Genomic DNA, 23,525 nt, shown 5'->3' with positions numbered 1-23,525 from the left:
TTCACATTGAATTTGAACGAAAATGTCCAAGTTCTCCTATTTAGGTTGCTCTATCATGCATGAAAATAGTACATATGGATTCTTTAGATTCTTCTGATCATTTTCATATATAATTTATTTCATTTGGAGTTACAGTTGAATTTCTATGAATTTTACAATTTTTAGCAATTTCTAGAATTATTTAAACCCAGAAATGCAATTACGGCATCAGTCTCATGTCACAATGACGTCACCCAGTCAAAGGCGCCAGCCCAAGTCAAACCTGGTGGTTGGGCCCGACCTTTCATTGACTCATTTCTAAAACAAGGTTAGTTTAAACTTAATTACAGTTTAACATGGCATGGGCCCACTGGCGAGTGGCACGGGGTTCTCTAACATGGTGGTTAGCGCCAAATTAAACTCCTGGCCAGCGAGACACACCGGCCAGTGGCTCAAGCGATGGCTCGTCGTCGAGAACCTTTGGTCGCGACGGTGTCTTCGCTACTGGCCACAGGAGCGGTGGCTGGATCCACTAGGGTGAAGCCCATCTTGCCCACATCGCATGGGACTCGCAAGGAGGCGAGGAGTGGCCGGAGCTGATGGCGGAGAGCTCGCTTGCGGCTGCTGGAGCTCGACATGGGCGGGCGCGGTTCTGTGGTGGACGGAGGCTCAAGGCGGGACTTGCTACGGGCTCTTAGGACCTCGGTGAGCTCGTTTGCAGGCTTAGGCGCGGCGTAGGATAAGAAGAACACCGACGACAACATGGACGACAACGGTGGTTCCTCGGGCACGGGGTGGGGGCAGTTCCTAGCTAGGGCGTACAGGCGACGTAGAGGATAGTGGGGAGTGGAGCAGAAGCTCACCGCGGAGCTCTTGGCATTGGCGGCTAGGACGGGGGGGCGCTATGGCCGGCAAATCGCCCGGAGACGTCCGACAAGTTCCGAGGTAGACGACGACGCGGTGGCGGCTCCATAGGGCATTCGGGCTTCCGTGGCTCGGAGGAGAGGACGACGGTGTCGAGGCGATCCAGGTGGAACACGAAGACAGTGGCTAGAGGTGACCGGGGCTATGCAATGATGGCGGCACAACCATGGCGCTCTCGGGCAAGGAGCAAAGAGCGAAGGTGAGAGAGGGAGAAGGCGAGCTCGGGAGCGGGATGAAACATGACGGCTTCGAGGTCCAGTGATAGTGGCAAGCAAGAGGTGGCTGAGTGCGTGCGTGCACGCCGCGAGCACACGCCCTCCTCCCTAGTGGCAGGAGGTTGAAGATGGTGGGGCTTGGTTGGGCCAGCTAGGCTTCCCTAGGTAAGTTGGCCCAGGTAGCTCCTTCTTCCTATTTCTTTTATTTGTTTTTTCAATTATTTGCAGCAAGTTTCTGATTTAGTAAAAATACTAAAACAATTTTATTGCTTCTGAAAATAATTATCCGGGCATATATAAAAAGTCGAGAGCCACATAAAAAATTCCAGGATTATCAGAGCTATAGAAATATTTATAGCATTTTATAACTCCAATTCAAATACTTATTGCGTTAATTCAATAAACAAAAATGGCATGGAAAAATATGCTTCACCACTAGTTGATGTTTCCACTTTTTTCCACAGATGAGGAACATTTTTGGAGAGCCATTTTGGTTCATTAAAAATCATTTTAGGTGAACCTACTTAAATTCAAATAGTGCTAGGGTTTTGATCATCCCCATTTTAGGTTTAAAGCAAATTTAAACATGATGCAACTCAACCATGGACCCTAATGGATAACAAAGCTAGGGTTGTGACAAATCACCCCCACATAAAAGAATCCTGTTCCGAGATTCAGGAGTCGTCGGGAAGAGGGCGGGGTACTCAAATCTATGACGATCTTCTTGCTCTGAGGTAGCTTCATTCTCGGAATGATGGGACCACTGAACCTTAAGAAACTTGATGTTCCGACATCGGGTGACACGCTCATCTTGATCAAGAATACGGACAAGATATTCTCGGTAGGAGAGGTTATCTTGGAGATCAAGCATTTCATGATCCACTTTGCGGATATAATCCTTGAAGCAACGCCTGAGTCGAGAAACGTGGAAGACATTATGAACTCTAGAAAGATGCGGGGGCGGTTTCATATGGTAGGCAACCTCTCCTGGTTTAGCACGAATGCCAAATTGATGGTTACCCTTTGGGGAAGTAACCTGAAGGTAAGCCTTTTCGTCAACCTCATAAGTTACTTCCTTATGATGGCGGTCATACTGGCTCTTCTGACGAGATTGTGCTGTCTTGAGATTCTCGTGGATAATGCGAACTTGCTCTTATGCCTCCTGGATCATATCTCGTCCAAAGAATTGTCTTTCACCTATTTCTGACGAGTTCAAAGGTGTTCGACATCTTCGTCCATAAAGAACTTCGAAAGGAGCTTTGCCCAGACTGGATTCGTAGATGTTGTTGTAAGAAAATTCGGCGAATGGAAGGCACTTCTCCCAGTCCATTCCAAATGAGATAACACAAGCTCTAAGCATACCTTCAAGAATTTGATTGACTCTTTCGACTTGACCACTTGACTAAGGTTCAAAAGCAGTGCTAAAGGAGAGATGGGTACCCATAGCATTCTGGAAACTTTCCCAAAATTGAGAGGTGAAAAGACTTCCACGGTCTGAATTAGTATCTAATAGAACACCATGAAGAGACACTGTTCGAGAAATATATAATTCAGCCAACTGACTAGCAATTATACTTTCTCGAACAGGAAGGAAATGGGCCACCTTGGAAAGGCGATCAATAACCATGAAGTTAGCATTATTCCCTTTCTTGGTCCTGGGATCCAGTGATGAAGTCCATTCCAAATTTATACCATTTCCACTCAGGAATATCCGAAGGGTGAAGGGCGCCAGCGACCTCTGGTGCTCTGCCTTGACACGATGACAAACATCACAATTTGCAATGAACTCAGCGATTTGTCTATTCATTCTAGTCCATCAGAACCTTTGGCATAGGTCCTGATACATCTTGGTGCCGCCATAGTGAATTGTGAGAGGAGATTCATGAGCCTCCTTAAGAATCAACTCTCAAAGTTGTTTCTTCTTAGGAACTACCAAACGGTTCCCAAAATATACTGCACCTCTATCATCCATGGAGAAACTACCAGCAACTCCCTTTTTAATATTATCCTTCATCTGGGTAATACCCGCATCATAGTGCTAGCTAGCTATAATCTGATCCTCCAGGGTAGGTTTCGCCACCAAGGTAGAAAGGGATCCACGAGGAACAATGTGAAGATTAAGCTTGCAAAATTCCTCATGAAGAAGTGGTTGACCTTGTTGCAGCATGAGATTGTTGTAGTAGGACTTACGAGTTATCGCATCAGCCATGACATTGGCCTTGCCTGGGGTGTAAGTAATTCCTAAGTCATAATTAGTAATCATCTCTAACCATCGTTTTTTCTGAGATTCAGATTTGGTTTGGTGAAGATATACTTCAGACTTTGGTGATCGGTGTAAATCTCACAACAATTACCAAGAAGGTAATGTCACCATGTCTTCAGTGCATGGACTACTGTTGCAAGCTCCAAATCATATGTTGGATAATTTTCCTCACATGGATGCAATTGTAGGGATGCATAGGTGATCACGTGACGATCTTGCATAAGAACACATCCAAGTCCTTGTCGTGAGGTGTTGCAATAGATGATAAAGTCCTTGGAGAAATATGGTGGCACAAGTACATGAGCAGAGGTCAGACGTCTGTTTAATTCCTAGAAACTGAGCTCACATTGTGGCGTCCACTTGAACTTCTTATCTTTGTTGAGGAGTTCCGTCAGGGGCTTGGCAAATTTGGAAAATTTCTCAATGAAATGGAGACAATAGCTTCCTAAACCAAGGAAACTCCTAACTTGCTTAACTATTTCAGGTGGAGTCCAATCGAGAATGGCCTGAACTCTCTTGGGGTTGACTTCAATGCCCTCACCGGAAATCACATGGCCGAGATAGGTCACTTCTGGTAACCAAAATTCACACTTGGAGAACTTGGCGTAAAGACGGTGCTCTCTGAGTTTTTCTATCACAAGTCTGAGATGCTCAGCATGCTCTGCTTCATTCTTCGAGTAAATCAATATATCATTGAGGTAAACCACGACGAACTTATCCAAGTACTCCATGAAGATTGAGTTCATGAGATGGGAGAATGTAGTTGGGGCATTGGTCAGACCAAAAGACATGACCATATACTCATACTATCCATAACGAGTGATGAAAGCCGTCTTCGGAATGTCTCTGTTCTTGATTTTGATTTGGTGGTATCCTAACCTCAAATTCATCTTGGAAAATACGGATGATCGAGCGAGTTGATCATACATGTCGTTGATCTTGGGAAGCGGATACTTATTCTTTATTGTGACCAGATTCACAGTTCGGTAATCTACAACCATCCGATCCGTTCCATCCTTCTTTTTAACAAAGAGAACATGACAAGCCCAAGGAGAAGAACTAGGCTGGATGAAACCCCTTTGCAAGGACTCATCAAGTTGTTTATTAAGATCGGCTAGCTCCAAAGATGACATTGGTGTCTACTACACAACTTTATTCTTGTAGACTCATGTTGGGCCTCCAAGCACATAGTTTTGTAGGACAATAGCAATTTTCCCTCAAGTGGATGACCTAAGGTTTATCAATTTGTGGGAGGTTTAGGATGAATATGGTCCCTCTCAAGCAATCCTGCAATCAAATACAAGAAATCTCTTGTGTTCCCAACACACCCAATACAATGGTAAATTGTATAGGTGCACTAGTTCGGCGAAGAGATGGTGATACAAGTGCAATATGGATGGTTGATATAGGTTTTTGAAATCTAAAAATATAAAAAACAGCAAGGTAACAAATGGCAAACAACTATCAAAACATTGTATTAATGCTTGGAAATAAGGCCTAGGGTACATACTTTCACTAGTGCAATCTCTCAACAATGCTAACATAGTTGGATCCCTCAACGTGCAACAAAGAATCACTCCAAAGTTCCTATCTAGTGGAGAACAATAAGATGAAATTGGTGTAGGTAGTAGAACCACCTCAAAATTATTCTTTCCGATCAATCTATTCAAGAGTTCGTACTAAGGTAACATCAAGCTATCCTTTCCGTTCAATCCATTCAAGAGTCCGTACTAAGATAACATCAAGCTATACTTTCTCTTCGATCTATCTAAGAGTTCGTACTAGAATAACACCAATGATACATATCAATCGACCCTAGTGTCACCTAGATACTCCAATGTCACCTCAAGTATCCGTGGGTAAATTATGCGACATGCATCAAACAATTTCAGAGTTATCATATTCAATCCATCACAAAGAACGTGCAAGGAGCACCCCAAGATTTCTATCAGAGAACATGGTATGAAAACGTGCAATCAACCCCTATGCATAGATGCCCAAGGTCATCGGAACCTGCAAGTTGATGTCTCAACATATATCAAGTGAATCACTAGAATAACCCAATGTCACTACGGGTGTCTCATGCAAGACTTACATCAAGTGTTGTCATACCAATATGCTCAATCCAACATGATGAGATCTTAAAGGAAAATACTCAGTTCATCACAACTAGATGATAAGGGAAATACATCATCTGATCCAACTATATTAACAAATGTCGTGTTCTTGAGATCGTGCCATGTCAAGAACACGAGAGAGATAGATTTAGATTGAACACATAGCTACTGGTATATACCGTCAGCCTCAAGGGTGAACTACTCCCTCCTCGTCATGGCCTTCGCCACGATGATGAAGATGGCCACCTGTTATGGTTTTCCCTCTCTGGTAGGGTACTGGAATTGCTCCAGATTGGTTTTTTTGGCGATACAGAGAGTTGCAGCAGTGGAGTGGAAGTTCTCTCTTTACTTCTGGGGTTTCTGGGTTTTATAGGATTTTCAGCGTTGGAATCACGCGCAACAGAGCCACGTGGGCCCATCAAGCCATCAGGGCGCGACCAAGGCCCATGCCGCACCCTGTTGGCTTGTGCATACATGACAGCCCTTATCTGGTGGTTCTTCGCTCCAACGTTGCTCATATGTTCCAGAAAAAATCATAAAAAGGTTTTGGGCGATTCTCAGAACTTCCATTTTCTGCACACAAAAAACACCACGGTAATTTTGCTGAAAACCGCTCAGTCCAGTTAGTTCTAAATAAATCATATAAAGTGCATCAATACCATCTAAAGTTATTATAAACATAGTAAAATATGGCACGAATACTTCCTAAATTATTAATACGTTGGAGACGTATCAGCATCCCCAAGCTTAATTCCTACTCGTCCTCGAGTTGGTAAATGATAAAAGAAATAATTTATGAAGTGTGAATGCTAGCAAAATGTATAATATTGATCAAGGATAATTTCAGCCATTTTTCTAGCATCATAACCAGGAAGTATTTCTCATAAAACTTCTCAAGATCGAGTAGCAAGTTATTCACATGTTAAAGTATAGACCATAAACTTTCTTGAAAAATAGCAAACTATGTTTTCAGTCATCAAATTCATCCTATTTTAGGAAGGGTCTATGTGAGAGCTTTGATTCCGCAAACTCCACATACCCAACTATCATTTAGTCTTCCATGATTGCTGATACTCAAAGTATATTTTTAGAACAAACAGTTTTAGTCAAACACAAGGAAGATAGGGGCTTAAAGTTTCGCCTCCCAACTTGTTTCGGATAATGTTAACAAATGATGAATCATGATCACCTATATTTAATTGGATATATGTGTTTGGATCTTTCCCCACCACATGGTGCTTGCCAACTAAGGAATTAATAGATTGGAATAAGAAGTTGACTCGACATGAAAAGTAAAAGATAGGCCCTTGGGAGAGGGAAGCACAGGTTGTCAAGCGCTTTTTATTTTTGGATGTGCAATGTGTTACTGGAAAGGAACGCCACTTTATATTGCCCCTTGTGATGGAAACCTTTATTATGTAGTCCATCTCTTTTATTTTTTCACCATCTCAAGTTTGTACAAAGCTTATTTTCCCTTCCAATAAAATATCATACATATTTAGGAGCAATTTTTATTGCTTTTTGCATCGGTGAAAACTTACTTGAAGGATCTTATTCAATCCATAGGTAGATATGGTGGACTCTCATGGAAATAAACTAGGTTCTAGGATTTGGATGCACAATTAGTATCTCTACTTAGTACGAAGTTTTGGCTAGCAGAAGGTTCTAAAAAAGCACCACATATTAGAGGATCCATGACAATATAACTGCTATGCGAATATAAACAAACATAACCATTAAGTTGTCTTCCTTGTCCAACGTCAACTACTTGATCAAGTTTGAAAATAATTAATGGGGCGCACAATCATAGAAGATGTATAAGATAGTATATCTATATGTGAAACTTCTCTTCCTTCAATGTTCTTTCATGAATCGTTTAAATGACCAATGTTATGTTTGCTAACTTCCAATAAATTTAACGCTTATAATTCTAGTATGTGAAGTCACTACTCCCAATGGGATAAGAATATGAAGCATATATATAATTTCACATTTATGATATTCAATGCACTCAATGTTTTACTCTTAGGATATAAGTGAAGCACAAGAGTAAACATCAAACTACTCTCAGAAGATATAAATGAAGATCAATGAGTAGTCAAACAATTAAGTAGCTATATGAGGACTCTTTCTCAGTAGATCTTGATATTTTATTCAAATAGCAAACAAAAAAATAGCACTCCAAGAATAGCATATATCATTTGAACGAATAAAAATTTAGGCTCAACATAGGCTAACCGATAGTTGACGAAGAGGAGTGGGATGCGTAGCATCCCCAAGCTTGTGGCTTTGCATATCATTAAAATCATGGACATTAAGAGAATTCAAACTAACAACATTGCAATCATGCTCACCATTCAAGGAATTCTCATTAAATATTCTCACAATTTCTTCGTCTAACAATTGAGCACAATTTTCCAAACCATTATTTTCACAAAAGACGTTAAAAAGACTAAACCATTGAGGCAATGTAAACTCCATTGTTTATTGTAGTTTTATTTTATAAAACCAAACTAGTGAAAAACAAGAAACTAAAAGATTTAATTGCAAGATCTAAAGATATACCTTCAAGCACTCACCTCCACGGCAATGGCGCGAGAAAATAGCTTGATGTCTACTACACAACTTTATTCTTGTAGACTCGTGTTGGGTCTCCAAGCGCAGAGTTTTGTAGGACAGTAGCAATTTTCCCTCAAGTGGATGATCTAAGGTTTATCAATCTGTGGGAGGTGCAGGATGAAGTGGTCTCTCTCAAGCAACCCGTGGGAGGTGTTGGATTGAGCATATTGGTATGACAACACTTGATGTAAGTCGTGCACGGGATACCCGTATGTTGAGGCATCAACTTGCGGGTTCCGGTGACCTTGGGGATCTATGCATAGGTGTTGATTGCACGTTTTCATACCATGTTCTCCAGTAGAAATCTTGGGGTAACTATATTAAAAAAGCCCGTGTTCTTGAGATCGTGCCATCTCAAGAACACGAGAGAGAGAGAGACTGAACACATAGCTACTGGTATATACCCTCAGCCTCGAGGGTGAACTACTCCCTCCTCGTCATGGCCACCGCCGGGATGATGAAGATGGCCACCAGTGATGGTTTTCCCTCTCAGTCAGGGTACTGTAATCGCCCCAGATTGGTTTTTCAGCGATACAGAGAGTTGCGATGGTGGAGCGGAAGGTCTCTCTTTACTTCTCGGGTTTCTGGGTTTTATAGGATTTTTCAGCGTTGGAATCACGCGCAATGGATCCGCGTGGGCCCCACAAGCCATCAGGACGCAGCCAAGGCCCAGGCCGTGCCCTGTTGGCTTGTGCCTACGTGGTAGCCCTCCTCTGGTGGTTCTTGGCTCCAACATTGCTCATATGTTCTAGAGAAAATCATAAAAAAGTTTCGGGCGATTCCGAGAACTTTCATTTTTTGCACAAAAAACAACACCACGTAATTCTATTGAAAACATTGTCAGTCCGGTTTAGTTCTAAATAAATCATATAAAGTGCATCAAAACCTTATAAAGTTATTACAAACATAGACAAATATGGCATGAATACTTCATAAATTATTAATACGTTGGAGATGTATCAACCATCTTATAAGGTCTTCTGGAAATTGGAACAATTCCTAGGATGAGATCTATCTCAAACTCTACATCCGTGTGGGGAGGAATGTGTGGTAGTTCTTCTAGAAAGACATACGAAAAATCTCAGACTACCAGAATATCTTCAAGCTCACGAAGAGGGTTGGCATTGAGTGAACAGAGCTGACGCTCTACAACTCGGGTGGAAACATTGGCTATCTTGCCAGATGGATGCGTAAGCTAAATAGACCTGGTGGAGCAATCAATCTTGGCATGATGAGCTGTTATCAAATCCATACCCAAGATGATGTTAATATCTCAAGACTTGAGAGCTATCAACAAAGCAAGGAATACAAGTCTATCAACAATGATTTCGTTTCGATAGCTTATTCTTGTAGTCCGCCATCTAGACCGTGGAGTCTAGATTTCAAGAGCAGTTTTCATATCACAAAATGACATGTCATGCAAATGGGCATAGATTTCCGAGATGAAAGAATGTTATGCCCCAATATCGAAAAAACTAATGTTGGGTGACAATTGACAAGGAGCATTCCAAGGACGACATCAGGGTCATCATGAGCTTCTTCGGTTGAGACATGATTCACACATTAATGCTCAATGATGGCTCGCTTGACATGGGTTATTTTGACTGATGGTTTGTCACGACCAATAGAATTCCCACACTGGGGTGGAGCAATGCTGGATCGAGTGCAATTTCGAGCGATGTGTCCTGGCTCTCCACACTTGTAACAAATCACTTGGGTTGAATGTGGAACCGCATTGATAGATGGTCCACCAATAGGCTTGGGTGGAGCATACAATGAAGCTGGGCGAGGCGCCACAGAAGAGGGCCTCGGTGCATATCCAGGTGGAAGTGCTGAGTTCTGAACCCAAATCCGCCACTTCTAGAATCCGTATCCAAAAGAAGAACCATTGTCACGGGTGTGCTTACGAGACTTTTCATAAGTTGTGTGAGTTGTCTTTGCATTAATGGTCTAGTTCACCCGAACTTGGAAAGTAGCATAATCATGTAGGTGAAGCTCATGACGCAACTTTGGTTGAGACCCTTCTTGAACCTAGCCTGCTTCTTGGCTTCAGTGGACACTTCTTTCGTTGCATGACGAGCAAGGTTTCTAAACTCTCAATTGTAAGCATCAACAATCATCGAACCCCGTGTGAAATTACAGAACTCCTCCGTCTTGCAATTAATAAGACCCTGAGGAATGTGGTGCTCGCGAAAAGCCTCAGAGAAATCTTTCCAAGAAGTGGTCTGGCCAGCTAGATGCATAGCCTCATAGTTTTCCGACCATAGGCTAGCAAAACCTTCCAGAAGGTATGCAGCAAAGGTGACCTTGTCAGACTCATCCATGTTCGTGGAACACAACTTATGTGAGATGCTACGGAGCTAGTCATCTGCATCAAGTGGCTCAATGGAGTGATGGTAGGTTGGTGGGTATAGCTTGATGAAGTCATTGATGGTCACTGACTCATCACGCTGATGTGCGGTGTTCTCCTCAATACGTGCTAACAGGCGGTTGGAATCATGCTTGTTCCTCTCAACCTCTAACATAATCTGTGCCAACAAAAGGTGAATCCCGTAGAACTTTAGCGTCTCTGGTTCCACATCTCTGGCCCTTTTTGCAGCCAGTGGCAGCTTGGGTACTGCATGACATCCTGGGATAAGAAACTAAGATTAAACAGGGTGACATACCACATAGATAGGAAGGAATGCAAAAAGCATTAGATCTTCAAAGAAACCCTAGGGAAAATTGGACATCATAACGGTTGTGAATGCAAATAAATGAGACATCCTCTAAGAGATTTAAGGTGGAACGACACCTTGACATCACAACCTCAAGATTTTGATCTTATAAACAAGCTACACATAAAGCACTCGAGGATTGGAATGCGAATCAGATCAACCATTCCTATAAGTCTACGGAATTGTAACTCGAGATCCTGGTAGATAGATAAAAAAGCCTAGTTCTTAATGACTGTAGAAAATAAGAGGTGACTCAGAATCAGAATAACATGGGAAAAGGAGTAAAAAGAGTCTTATGTTCCCCTCCACAATCAATTCCCTTATATAACTAAAGAGTTGCTAGACTTAAAATCGACCAGTTTGGCTTGGTAATCCTACAGTCAGTCAAGCTCTGATACCAATGTTGTCGGGACCCCGATCCTAATGCATACAAATCTAGCATATAACACATCATATAGCTTTGCAACCTCTCGCACGGTACACAACGACTTCCACTTTACCTTGGCCAAACCGTTTGCACCTTTTAGTTTGCATATATTATTATATCGCTAGCATCCATATGTCAAAGAACCCGGTTCGACATGACTAGTTATAGACCCAAGTGGCACTACCGTACAGGGACATGCATACGTAACCCGGCAATGCAGGTGTCGGTCATCAGCGTGTGTATACGAGCCGTAGCAAGCTACAAGGACTCCATTACACCGCGTGATATTTTCCTGTAGGGACAGACACAACAGAAACAAAGATACATGTCGGTCAATCAATGTGTCGGGAGTAGTAGCAAGCTACCAAGGCTCACTGGAGGCACAAAGAGGCATTTCCCCATAAAGAAGGCTACTGAAGGCATACGACTAGGTGTCGAATACCACACATAGAATGCATTTCAAATCATACACACAATATGCACGATATGTGTAGATGCAACATGAAATCACAACACAACTCTATGACTCAAGCATTTATTAAAGACTCATAAGAGTCAACATAGTGTGATACTACAAGGAGGGTCACAAGACCCAACACTCAAGCCATACAAGCAACAAGCGAAAGCATAACATGTATGGGTATAGACATCTAGAAAGTAAAAGGCTGAGAAGCCTGTCTATCTACAAGACTCTCCATAGGAGCCACACTGAAAGCACAATTGCTCCCTAGGGCGTTTTTGATAATTGATCACAACATATGCATCATTGGACTAATATGTTTTCCAATTATATTTTAGAGAAGTCCAAAAGATGCTATGGCTAAAGGTTTATGTGGAGATGCCCCTTGATGAAAGAAAGGAATAAAATTGGCTCAAGCTTCAAGCAAGAAGACTCTTCATTTTCTATTTGTGAGAAATCACTTTTGAGTCCATAGGAAAGCCAATACTATTAAAAGGGGGTGAGGTAGTAAAACGAACTGATTGCTCAAAGTGCTCTAAGTTAGCCACCAAAAATACTCAGTCATTTTCCCACAAAACCATTCCGTCAAATTCCACATACACAAATTTGGTGTCACCAACTTCCATATTTCGGACCCATCAAGTTTGACCTTAGATAGAAACCCTAGCCATTCCCACCAAATCGGTGCAACCGAATCCATATCGGTGCTACCGAGTTTTGGTGACCAACTTTCGGGTGCCTCGATACACCAAATCAGAATTTCCGAGTTGGAGTATTGGTGCCGCCGAGATTGGCCATCTGACCGTTGGCCACCTTTTCGGTGCCATCGAGTTTCATATATCAGTCTCAGTGAGATTCAAGAGTTCACACCTTTGTGCTAATCGGTACCACCGAGTTTTCAACTTCTATGTCACCGAGTTTGCCACTTTGTGTGTAAAAGTTGGATTTTGGCTGCTGCCTATATATACCTCTTCACCCACCTCTCATTCATCAGAGAAGCACTCAGAACACACACTTCATATCCAGATCCATTTTCTGAGAGAAAACCACCTACTCATGTGTTGAGACCAAGATATTCCACTCAAATCATTTGAATCTTGATCTCTAGCCTCCCCAAACTTCGTTCCACCAAATCAACCTCTCCTACCCATTCATATTCTGTGAGAGAGTGATTTTGTGTTCAGAAGATTATCTTTAGAAGCACAAGAGCAAGGAGTTCATTGATCGACCACATCTATTACCTTTTGGAGGGTGGTGCCTCCTAGATTGGTTAGGTGTCACTTGGGAGCCTCCTAATTCGTGTTGTGGAGTTGAACCAAGATGTTTGTAAGGGCAAGGAGATCGCCTACTTCGTGAAGATCTACCGTGAGTAAGGCTGGTCCTTCGTGGACAGAAGCCGTGGTGGAATAGACAAGGCCCCTTCTTTGTGGACCCTTCGTGGGTGGAGCCCTGCGTGGACTCTTGCAGCCGTTACCTTCTGCGGGTTGAAGTCTCTACTAACATGGACGTACGATAGCGCCACCTATCGGAACCATGCCAAAAATCACCGTGTCAACCTGATGCGTTCGATCTCCCTACCTTACTCCTTTACATTACACTTGCATGTTTTACTTTCCGCTGCTACACTCTTAGAAATGCATGTGTAGGGTGTACTTGACTTGTTATAACTACCATAGCCGCCTCTCAACTAAAATTGGGAAAAGGCAAAAAAATTATCTTGTCAAGTAGTCTAATCATCGCCCCTCTAGACATACTTTCGATCATACAAGTGGTATCAGAGCTTTGCTCTCCATTGCATTGGTTCCACAACCTAGGATAGTATGGCATATAGTGAGGAAAATTATCACCGTAGACGTCCATACTTCGATGGCACTAATTTTTCTAGTTGGAAGCATAAGATGGAAATACATATACTTGGCTTTAATCCCCATGTTTGGGCTGTTATTCGTGTTGGTGTGCAAGGTGATTTCTTTGGAGAAGGGAGTGAACCGGATCGTGATGCAACAACTGATGAAATGAAGATGTTGCAACTTAATGCGTAAGCCTGCGACATCATCTTCAACTGTCGCTGCCCCGAAGAATTCAACAAAATCATCCGCTTTGAGAATGCAAAAGAAATTTGGGATACTTTGATCGGTATGCATGAAGGTACTGATTCTGTCAGAGAATCTAAGTTGTATGTGCTTCAAAGTCAGCTTGACAAGTTCAAGATGAAGGATGGTGAAGGTGTCGCTGAAATGTACTCTAGGCTAGATCTCATCACCAATGAGATTGTCGGTTTAGGAAGCGAAGAGATGACCGACTAATTCATCATCAAGAAGATACTTAGAGCTCTCTATGCAAAGTATGACACAGTGTGCACATTGATGCAAATGGTGTGAAACTACAAAGATCTCAAGCCAACTGAAGTCATTGGTAGGATTGTCGCTCACGAGATGTCACTCAAGGAAAAAAGATGAGCTTCACAACAGGTCAAGTGGTGCTTACAAAGCTTCATGTGATGCTCTCACTACTTCAAAGGACAATCTTGTCACTGATGAAGAGATAATCCTCATGGTCAGAAAATTCAACAAGTTCTACAAGAGTAGAGGCGAAGAGAAGAGCTCAAGCTTAAGATATGATGAGAAACGTTCGTCTAGTCGTGACCGAAACTGCTACAATTTTGGGAAGCCTGGACACTACTCCAATGAGTTCTCAACCCCTATAAACGAAGAGAAGTATCACCTCGAAGACGAAGCTCAAGAGATGAGTCACCTTGCAGAGAGAGAAGGAGCAGAGAAGATCTTTATGAACAAAGACACTCACGGAGAGGCAAGGAATCGGAGAAGAAGGACAAGTACACCTAGAGCAGCTCAAGAAGAAGACATCAAGCTCAGGTTGGTGAATGGATTTATGGTTCCGAGTCTGATCACCACCCGGAGAGCAGCTATCACTCCAACTCCGACTATAATCAAGATGGCCGGCATTGCACTTCTTTCCTCCAACTCCTACGACCTATTTGATTCACCAAATGAGGGAGTCGTAAACAATTGCATGGGTAAAGGCCCCAAGGTATCACACCCCGAGTATCTTGATTTCAATAGTGATGAGGATGACTTGTTAGGAGAAGATGACTTCCTCTTAGACAAAACTAGTGATTGCACTGAAAATGAACTTGCTAATTATCATGCTAGTCAAGAGAAATCGAATGATGATGATAAGAAAGAGATTGAACGACTAACTCAAGAATTAAACACTCTTAAGTCAGCTCATGAAACAACTCTAGAAGATCATAGAGAGCTTGCAAGAACTCATAAGAAGCTACGCTTAGAGAAGCTCAATTTGGAGCAAGAGCATGAGTTCCTAAAAGCAATCACTGATGATCTTCAAAAGAAGAGTTCTTCTTATCTAGCCAAACGATTACTCTTGTCTACTTTTGTTCCACAAGTTAAACCCAAGAACACTAGTAACAATGGCAAGATAGTGTCTTCATCTAGTAACAACAATGCTAAAGCTAAACCTAATATTGTTGCTAGTAGCTCTCTTGGTTCCACTAATGATTCTCTTAGCCAAGTTACACTTGAGCCAGAAAATGATTTATTGAAAGGGATTATAGAGACAGGTGTCTTTAATAGTCTTGCCAGAAGTAAACAATTTGAGGAAATTGTACGCAAGCAAGGAGGACATCGGAAGAAACAAGGTGTTGGCTACTTCATCGCCAACAAACCTGATTGGGAAGAAGGTCCATATCCCATTCCTAAGTTTGTTCCTCAAGAGGATAAGTATGTTCCTACTCCTCCCAACGGAACAAGCTCACAAGATGACCTTCCACCACAAGACCACAAGGGCAAGGGGAAGCTTCAAGAAGACATTGACCTATATGAAGAAGAACCCCAAGTCAAGGTCAAGTGGATTCCCAAAGACACTTCTAGCTCTACCTCAACTAGTGATACCTCAACTCCAAGGATCCCCATCAAGTTGATGTGGATTCCCAAGAGAAAGAACTAGAGAGTTCTTGAGGGTTGACTCTGCCAATGAAATTCACTCTTATTAATTTTGGCAAGAACTATATGCAATCAACCTCAACCATATGCATTAGTTCAAGGAGTCACACATTCCCTCAAAGGTAAGGAAGGGACAAGGTAATTGATGCATCTTTGGACATCATACCATTTGTGTTACACTGCATGTCCATGGATATTCTTGCAAATGTTCCTTTTGCATTGGGACTAACCCGTGTAGGTGAGAAGAGTAAGAAACAACAAGGATTGCTCCCAACTCAAGATGATCTTCATCTACATTGAGCATCCACTACTACTTTACCCACTTGAATTCTTCTACGACAAAACCCAAGGTTAGTTTGTCCCTCTTACGGGGGATGTCATATCAAGGGGGGGTTTTATTCTAAATCTTGAGTACAAGCATCTCCTAAGGATATGAACACATTAATGCTTATGTAAAAGTGATAACATGTGACATCCCGAGTGGCATGCTACAGTAACCCTTGTAATCAAGCTATAGTGATCACCATGATTAAGTTAATCACGTTGTTCGACAGTGCGTGATCAACCTTGGAACTATACCTCATTTAGGATTCCTACGAGTTTCAAAATTCATTTAATAAGTGGAATTAATGTTTTATCAAATATGAAAATTTAAAATCATGGATATGATGCAAATATTCCATAAGCAATTATATCATTGTAAACAAATTCTTATAAATTGTTTTGGTGCCTCAAATAAATAAAACAATGACCAAATCAACTATTAAGATCTCCTTTTAAATTTTAGAGTACTCAAATAGTTTCAAAAGGGCCCTAGACTCCTTTTGGCCATGTGCCACAGTTTTACGAAGTGCAATTTTACTAAAAATATTTAAAACATAAACTGTAAAATAAAAAAGAAAAAGAAAAAGAGAAAACAAAAAGAGAAAAGGCCCCGACCCAGCTAGCCGGCCCACCCCCGGGGTATAAAGCCTCCCCTAAAACCTAGCACACACCGCCCCACTCCCCACGAGCGCCGCCACCACGCACCTCCCCATCCCCTCGGGGGGATCCTCCCTCGTACCCCCATCCACTCGCTCGTTCCCCCCAAACCCCCAGACCGAGCGAACTCGCGCGTTCCCCTCGCTGCCCTCGTTGCCCCTTGTTCTTTCTCATTCGCCCAACCCCCACCGACCCCCATTGCCACACCACGCGAGATTCCTCAGCGCGCCAGTACCTCGCCCAGTCCTCCTCATGTCGCCCCAGCCCCACTACCGGTCGGGCACCACCGGCCGCCGCCGCCGGGGCCCCTCCCCGCCTCCTCCTCGGCCCGCCACCACCGGCTCCTCCTCGTGCCACCGAGCCATTCACTGGCCTCCTCCCGTTCAGGGCTGGGGAGGCCAGGCCGAGCTCCTTCTTCGCCCAGGTCGCCTCCTCCCCATCGACGCTCTTCGGATCCCGCCGCCGACCTTCCCCTTCACGCGCCCGACGTCGTCGCCTGGCCCCCGCGCCTCACTGCCGCTCCTCGCAGACCGACGCGCCCCCTCCCGTGCCACTCTGACGGCCGGTCCTCCCGCCGGCCCCACGCTGGCCACCACCGGTCGGTCCTCCGCCGTCCCGGCGCCCCACACCGGAGCCACCAACCCCACCGGATCCATCGTCGGCCGCCGCCCTCCCTCGAGCCCGTTGCCTCCTCCCTATAGGAGGTGTGAGACCCCTCCCCTCCTTCTCCATTTGATCCGGCGCCCCCCCGGTGAATTGTGTATTGGGGATAACCCCCCATGCACGTGTATGTATAAAAAGGGAAGAAAAAGAAGGATATGTATGTATATGTGCACGCGTAGATATGTGTTTATACAGATATAGATGTATGTGTAAATGCATGTGTATGATAGCATATGAAAATATGTATGCAGTGTAAAAATGAATGTATGTGTATGTGCTCGCTGTCCGAATGACATGCGGGGCACACTGCCCCCTAAAACGTTAATAAAAATATTAACTAATTATATTAATTAATACATATATAAATAATTATATTAATTAAGTAAATAATTAGTTACTTAATTAACACTAATTATGATAATTAATCAACCTGTTTAATTAATAGTGTATGACACGTGGAACCCACCCCCTTGATTAATTATGATTAATAATAATTAATCTTAATTAAAACTTTGACACTCATAGGTGGGACCCAATAGTGAGTTTGACCAGTCAATCCCTGTTGACTGTTGATGTCAGCATGACATCATGCTGATGTCATAATTGTATTTAATTGAATTAATTTAATCTGTTTTAATTTCTAAATATTGAATAAAACTTTAAAAGTTAATATAAATTAATCCATTGCTCAGATGAAAATATTTTGAACATGAAAGTTGATCACTAAAACAAGACGAACCCGGGTACACTATTTGTTCGTGTGTCACGCGTCCCAAGCCTAGGAAACATGGATCTTTTCCACCATTTTTTGTCTCACCCGTAGTATCTAGAGGCCCGGGAAATATCATCCAATATTTTCCCGATCCGTCTATGACGGATAGCACTGCGTTAGCTCATGCCTAGCCTGCACATTGACATGTCATGCTTAGTATTGCACCGTTGCTATTATTTATTATTTCTTCCCCCTCTTCTTACCTGTAGACCCCGAGACTGACGCTGCTGCCGGGTACATCTACCCTTCCGACGACCAGCCCTTTGCCGCAGAGCAACAAGGCAAGCAAACCCCGTTGATCATTCCTATATCGCCCATTTCTTTCTCCCTCATGCTTGCATTAGTATTTTGCTAATCTTGTAGTTTGCTCCTATATCTGATGCATAGCCTAATTTTAAGGAACTGCTACTTTCGGTACTGTACCTTAAAACTGCTTAGTATAGGTGGCTCAGTCATTCCCTCTGACCCCTTAGTCCAGTTGCCCCTCTTTATTGTCGAGTCTCGATCCCTGATCGACGAGCCAAGACCTGGCACAACACTCACACCCCCTTAGTTGTATGACGCTGTAGAGCTACTATCGGGTACCGAGGGTGACACCTCGCGAAGTACTCACGATGATATCTCTGTAGTACAACTAGTCGGTCGTGGTTATCGAGGGTGATTCCTCCTTCACCACTCCCGAGGATGACTCTGTCGTGCAACCCCTCACGTGTGAGACCATCGAGGGTGATTCCTCTAAGTCCACCTTGACGGTTACATCGTTGGGGATCTAACGAGGGTGATACCTTGGACCCCCCTGATGTTACAACCACACATTTACTCGACCATATTACTGGGAACATTGATGAATAATGTTAGGCGGGTAGATTCCCGCGTGGATGTGTCGATGAGTTAATTAAAATGTTAATGGATTTGGGTATTCGGTCTGGGTTGGTCGGAGACCTGTTCGCACTAACCGGCTATGCGGGAGAAGTTATAGGTACTCGGTGTCGTGGTATCAGCCGAAGCTCTTCAGACGTCAGCAATGGAGCGGCGCGTGCTCGAGTGGTCCGGATATGCATCGCGCTTGTAATAAGGGGTGCAAGGACTAACCTCAGCCGCCCACACATCATGCAGGTGTGAAAAGGGTGAGGGGCACATGACCCCTACGCGCTTAGGATTTAGACAGGCGGGTTGGCCTCTCTGTTGAGTCTAGGTGGGACTACGACGTGTCGATATTCCGAGGCCGGGCATGACCCAGAAAAGTGTGTCCGACCAGAGTGATATCGAGCGTGACGATAAACTTGGTGCACCCGTGCAAGGATGAAAATTAACTATTCGGATAGCCGTGTCCATGGTTACAGGACGACTTGGAAGTTTTCCCCGATCTTATACAACTACAACTGTTACTTAACTAGAATAGTTGCTCCAGGATTGCTTCCTCGTAGGGAGTCGAGGAAGAATCTCTGGGCGTGACCTCATATTAATATTGCTGAACAATATGACTATTAATTGTGTTACCTGTTCTAATCTTGTCTATTGCTGCAAGACCCCTGAAGATGCTAGTCTTCGATAGGACTAGACTTCTCTCTCTATTCTCGCATTGCTGCAGTTAGTCCACATAAAACCCCTTCCTTTGATACTGATGCATTCTTAGCATAGTTCTGATATAAGTCTTGCGAGTACTTTGGATGAGTACTCAATGTTGCTTTGCTCCCCCTTTGTCCCCTTGATCCGTTTCTGCGACCAGATGTTGGAGCCCAGGAGACGGAGTATCCTACCGACGAAGACTACTACCCCAACGGTGCCTACTACTGCATGGAGGCCGCTGAAGACCAGGAGTAGTTAGGAGGCTCCCAGGCAGGAGGCCTCGCCTCGTTCGATCATTGTATCTTTGTGCTAGCCTTCTCTAAGGCACCTCATGGTTAATGTCTATACTCAGATATCTGTTGCTTCCGCTGACTCGTGTGTTTATCGAGCTTCTGTATGCTAGCCCTCGAGGCCCGTGGCTTGTAATATGAAGCTTGTATGTTTTATTTGTGTCTAGAGTTGTGTTGTGATATCTTCTTGTCAGTCCTTGAGCTTGGTCGTACGCATTTGCATGTATGATTAGCGTATGATCAAATCGAGGGCGTCACAAGTTGGTCTTAGAGCCGACTACATGTAGGTAGCCCCCTTTCCAACTCCTTGGCCAAAGTTGAGTCTAGTACTTGAAAAACTTACTAACTTTGATGTTGTGGCTTACGGGCCCACATCTCAATCAGGTGGTATTAGTATCTTTTACTCCTTTCCTATACTATGGGTTCTACTCTCTCTTCTCTTTTGGGTTAAAGATATTTCTAACTCTAACTCTAGGTTCTCGTAAATACTTCCTCTCGAAGAGCCCTGCAATTCCAAACGATGGTTTGATTGCTCAGAAGACTCAGAAGATACTCTCTGATGCTCTCTCAAAAGCTCGTACTCATCGCTTCTGCGATTTCCCTTCCTCCATCAACCCTTATGGATGACTGCATACAAATGTCATTCATACTTTCTTTTCCAATTGTTCTTGTTTTACGAGATGCAACGAATTATCTTATCGCGGATTCGTTCATCATCAGTTATCAAGGGTTTCGAAAGTTCTTCGAATTGCTATTTGATCTTCAAGAATCCCCAGTAGCCTATTGCTCTTGACCTTTCTCACCTGCTTGCATTATGGTTAAATCCATGTGTCTAGCCGGATTCATTAAAATCCTTTGTGATTTTGCTGTGATCTTATTGATTCTACCTTTGTGTGAATGCACACAATCATTTGTTGATACTCATAAATTATCTTTCCAGCTCAGACGTCCTTCCAGACAGAGATGGTTCTCAACAAATCAACCTCGATTGATTGTCCATCTAAGTCCATTCAGCTTACTTATATTTGATCGGAGCATCTGAATCTAATACACCAACCTGGAATCATAAATTCCTTTGGTATTTAAGTATCGATATGTTTCAGATGTTCTATAACCCGATGTGTTGCATTCTATCTCCCTCTGGTTGAGTACCGATACTCACATCAGGTCCTTTGTGGACTTCCAAACCCATTGTTGGGTTATTATCCGATAGCATCCTTTGCTTTCAAAAATTCTTGTGATATGCTTCGCCTGACACATGATGCCATTGGTAAATTGTGTCTTCTCCTTCTGATAAGTTGTATCCTATGCCCTTGTCAGACATGCTCTTCAAGCATGTGTTAATTACTCTTGTAGCTTGTGGTATATGTTCCTAAGATACCCGGTTGGGTTGAACCTATGCCTTCCTAAATCAATATGACCCGAAGAGTTTTTACGAATCTTACTTTTCTGGTATTTTGCCAGATAATCTTTCCAAGCTACAACCTCATCAAAGGCGAGGAATAAATGGAAGGTGATGCATTGATGAAGTGGGAGTCGACCTTGAACTTTGTGTTCATGCCCATGGAAACGACATTGATGCTATCAAAGAAATTTCTCGTATCAATAATCATTCATTGTATGATTTGATGTTGTATCCGTGATTTGGTACTTTGCAATCATGGTTCCGACCATGTTGTCCTACCTTGATTTCATTCTGAGGCAAGTTAAAACACTTGTCTTCTTGAGATTAATACATCGGTTCAAGCTTTAATGTTGATCTACCTCCGAGTATTGTTCCTGGTATCTCGAAAATATCATGGGGCTATATAACTTCTTATGAGCTCCTCATCAACTATGACATTTCACCGATTCCAGATTTCCTCGTGTTTTGAGTCATTGGACACTCAAGGATCGATAATTGAATCGAGTATGCATTGTGATCCAACAACTCTTAATAATCTTCTTTGCTTAGAGTTTGTACTCGATCATGTCATTCCAAGGTGTTAAGCTACATCATCATCGTCATGTTGGACCTTGACCATGCTATCTATGTCCTCCATCTCTGGAACACATTTCCAGCTGTGCGTTAATCTCACATCGAGCTTTCCACTTCATATTGGCTTTTTGCAAGGAAATTTTGATTTTGAGCTAGCAGTCTTAACTGTGTTTCCGGCAACCTTTAGCTTCACCATTCCTTTGCTTGATGTCGTCGTTGAATGATTACATCTTCATGAAACTTCTTGACAAATGTGGCGTGATCATCATCAGCATTCTGAGCTCTTCCAGGGTATCAATCGAATGCATGATAAGAAATACCATCCTTGCCCCTCGATGATTTGTGTTTTCATCGACAACATTTTTGCCTTCCCTCCAAACACAAACTTGTTCATGTTTTGTGTTGTCCCTTGTGTTCCTTGCTATCCAGCTTATGTTATCTTCTACCTTGGAGTATTACTATCTTTTATGTCAAGAATGTCATGAGAATTACACACGTCTTAAGAATTCTTGATATAAGTGATACTTCTCGCCATCACCATCCATTTCTTGGCCCCGTGTTGTTTCAAATCGGAATGCCGACAAATGAACTCGGGTGTGGTTCCGATACTTCTGACAACCCTATCATTTTGAAGTTAATGAATGATAGTTTCATTCTTGGTGTGTCGGATGTCGACTCACCATTCTAGCAATGGTCGTGCTACTCATTCAGTATTTTCGAGTGCACCCTTCGACCAATGTTTAATTGTTGATGTTCCCTCGAGCATACGTCATCATATCATTTGATCTCACGAATGATATCTCCTTGTTCTTTTAATTCTGAAAATTCATCCCTATCGAAATCTTGTGGGATTGTTCTTGAGCCCATCGGTCACGCCGTCAACTTTCTCTTGTTCGATGATGAAACTCTTGAAAGAATTATCTTTGTGCCTAGCTCATGAAGAATGTGTTTGATAGTAGAAATGTTTTCCCAAGGTTCATGTGCGTTCTTATCGTCGTGAATATATGAAAGTTTTGTTTTGCTTCCTCTAGGATCATCCCAAATCATTCACGCATGTGCGAAGTGTTATATGTTTTGAAGATTTGCTATCTTCACTCCATATAACTTCTGTGAGCACCCCAAGCCACCGACTGATTTGATCAAGGGAAAAGAAGTTCCTTCATAAGAGCTAATCCAGGCTTACACAAGGGCCTTGATATCCTCGATGATGGTTCTCAAATCACAACTTAGTTGCATTTTGTTGTAAGAATTCCACGTGGGCACGAATGTCTTGGCATGGTGTCCATGTGTCTTACAATCCAACTCATGATCCAAGGATTGCTTGTGTAGTTCATATCTTGAGAATCTTGCATCATCATTTTTTATTCTCACACATCCTGAGCTTGAGGTGCCCTGACACCAGTCAGATCTAAATCTCGGGCAGATATGATGGTTGGAGCATTTCCAAATAATTATAAATTTGGTCTTTATGTAACCCGGTACAGTGATGTCTTATATGGCACACCGGGCCGAAGGTCCTATTGTTATAAATTCTTCCATATGTAAGATTCTCCATTCTTCCATGTGGA

Source organism: Hordeum vulgare, chromosome 1H (genome assembly GCF_904849725.1).
Source record: "Hordeum vulgare subsp. vulgare chromosome 1H, MorexV3_pseudomolecules_assembly, whole genome shotgun sequence".
Taxonomy (NCBI): Eukaryota; Viridiplantae; Streptophyta; class Magnoliopsida; order Poales; family Poaceae; genus Hordeum; species Hordeum vulgare.
This window is presented reverse-complemented; position numbering follows the sequence as displayed.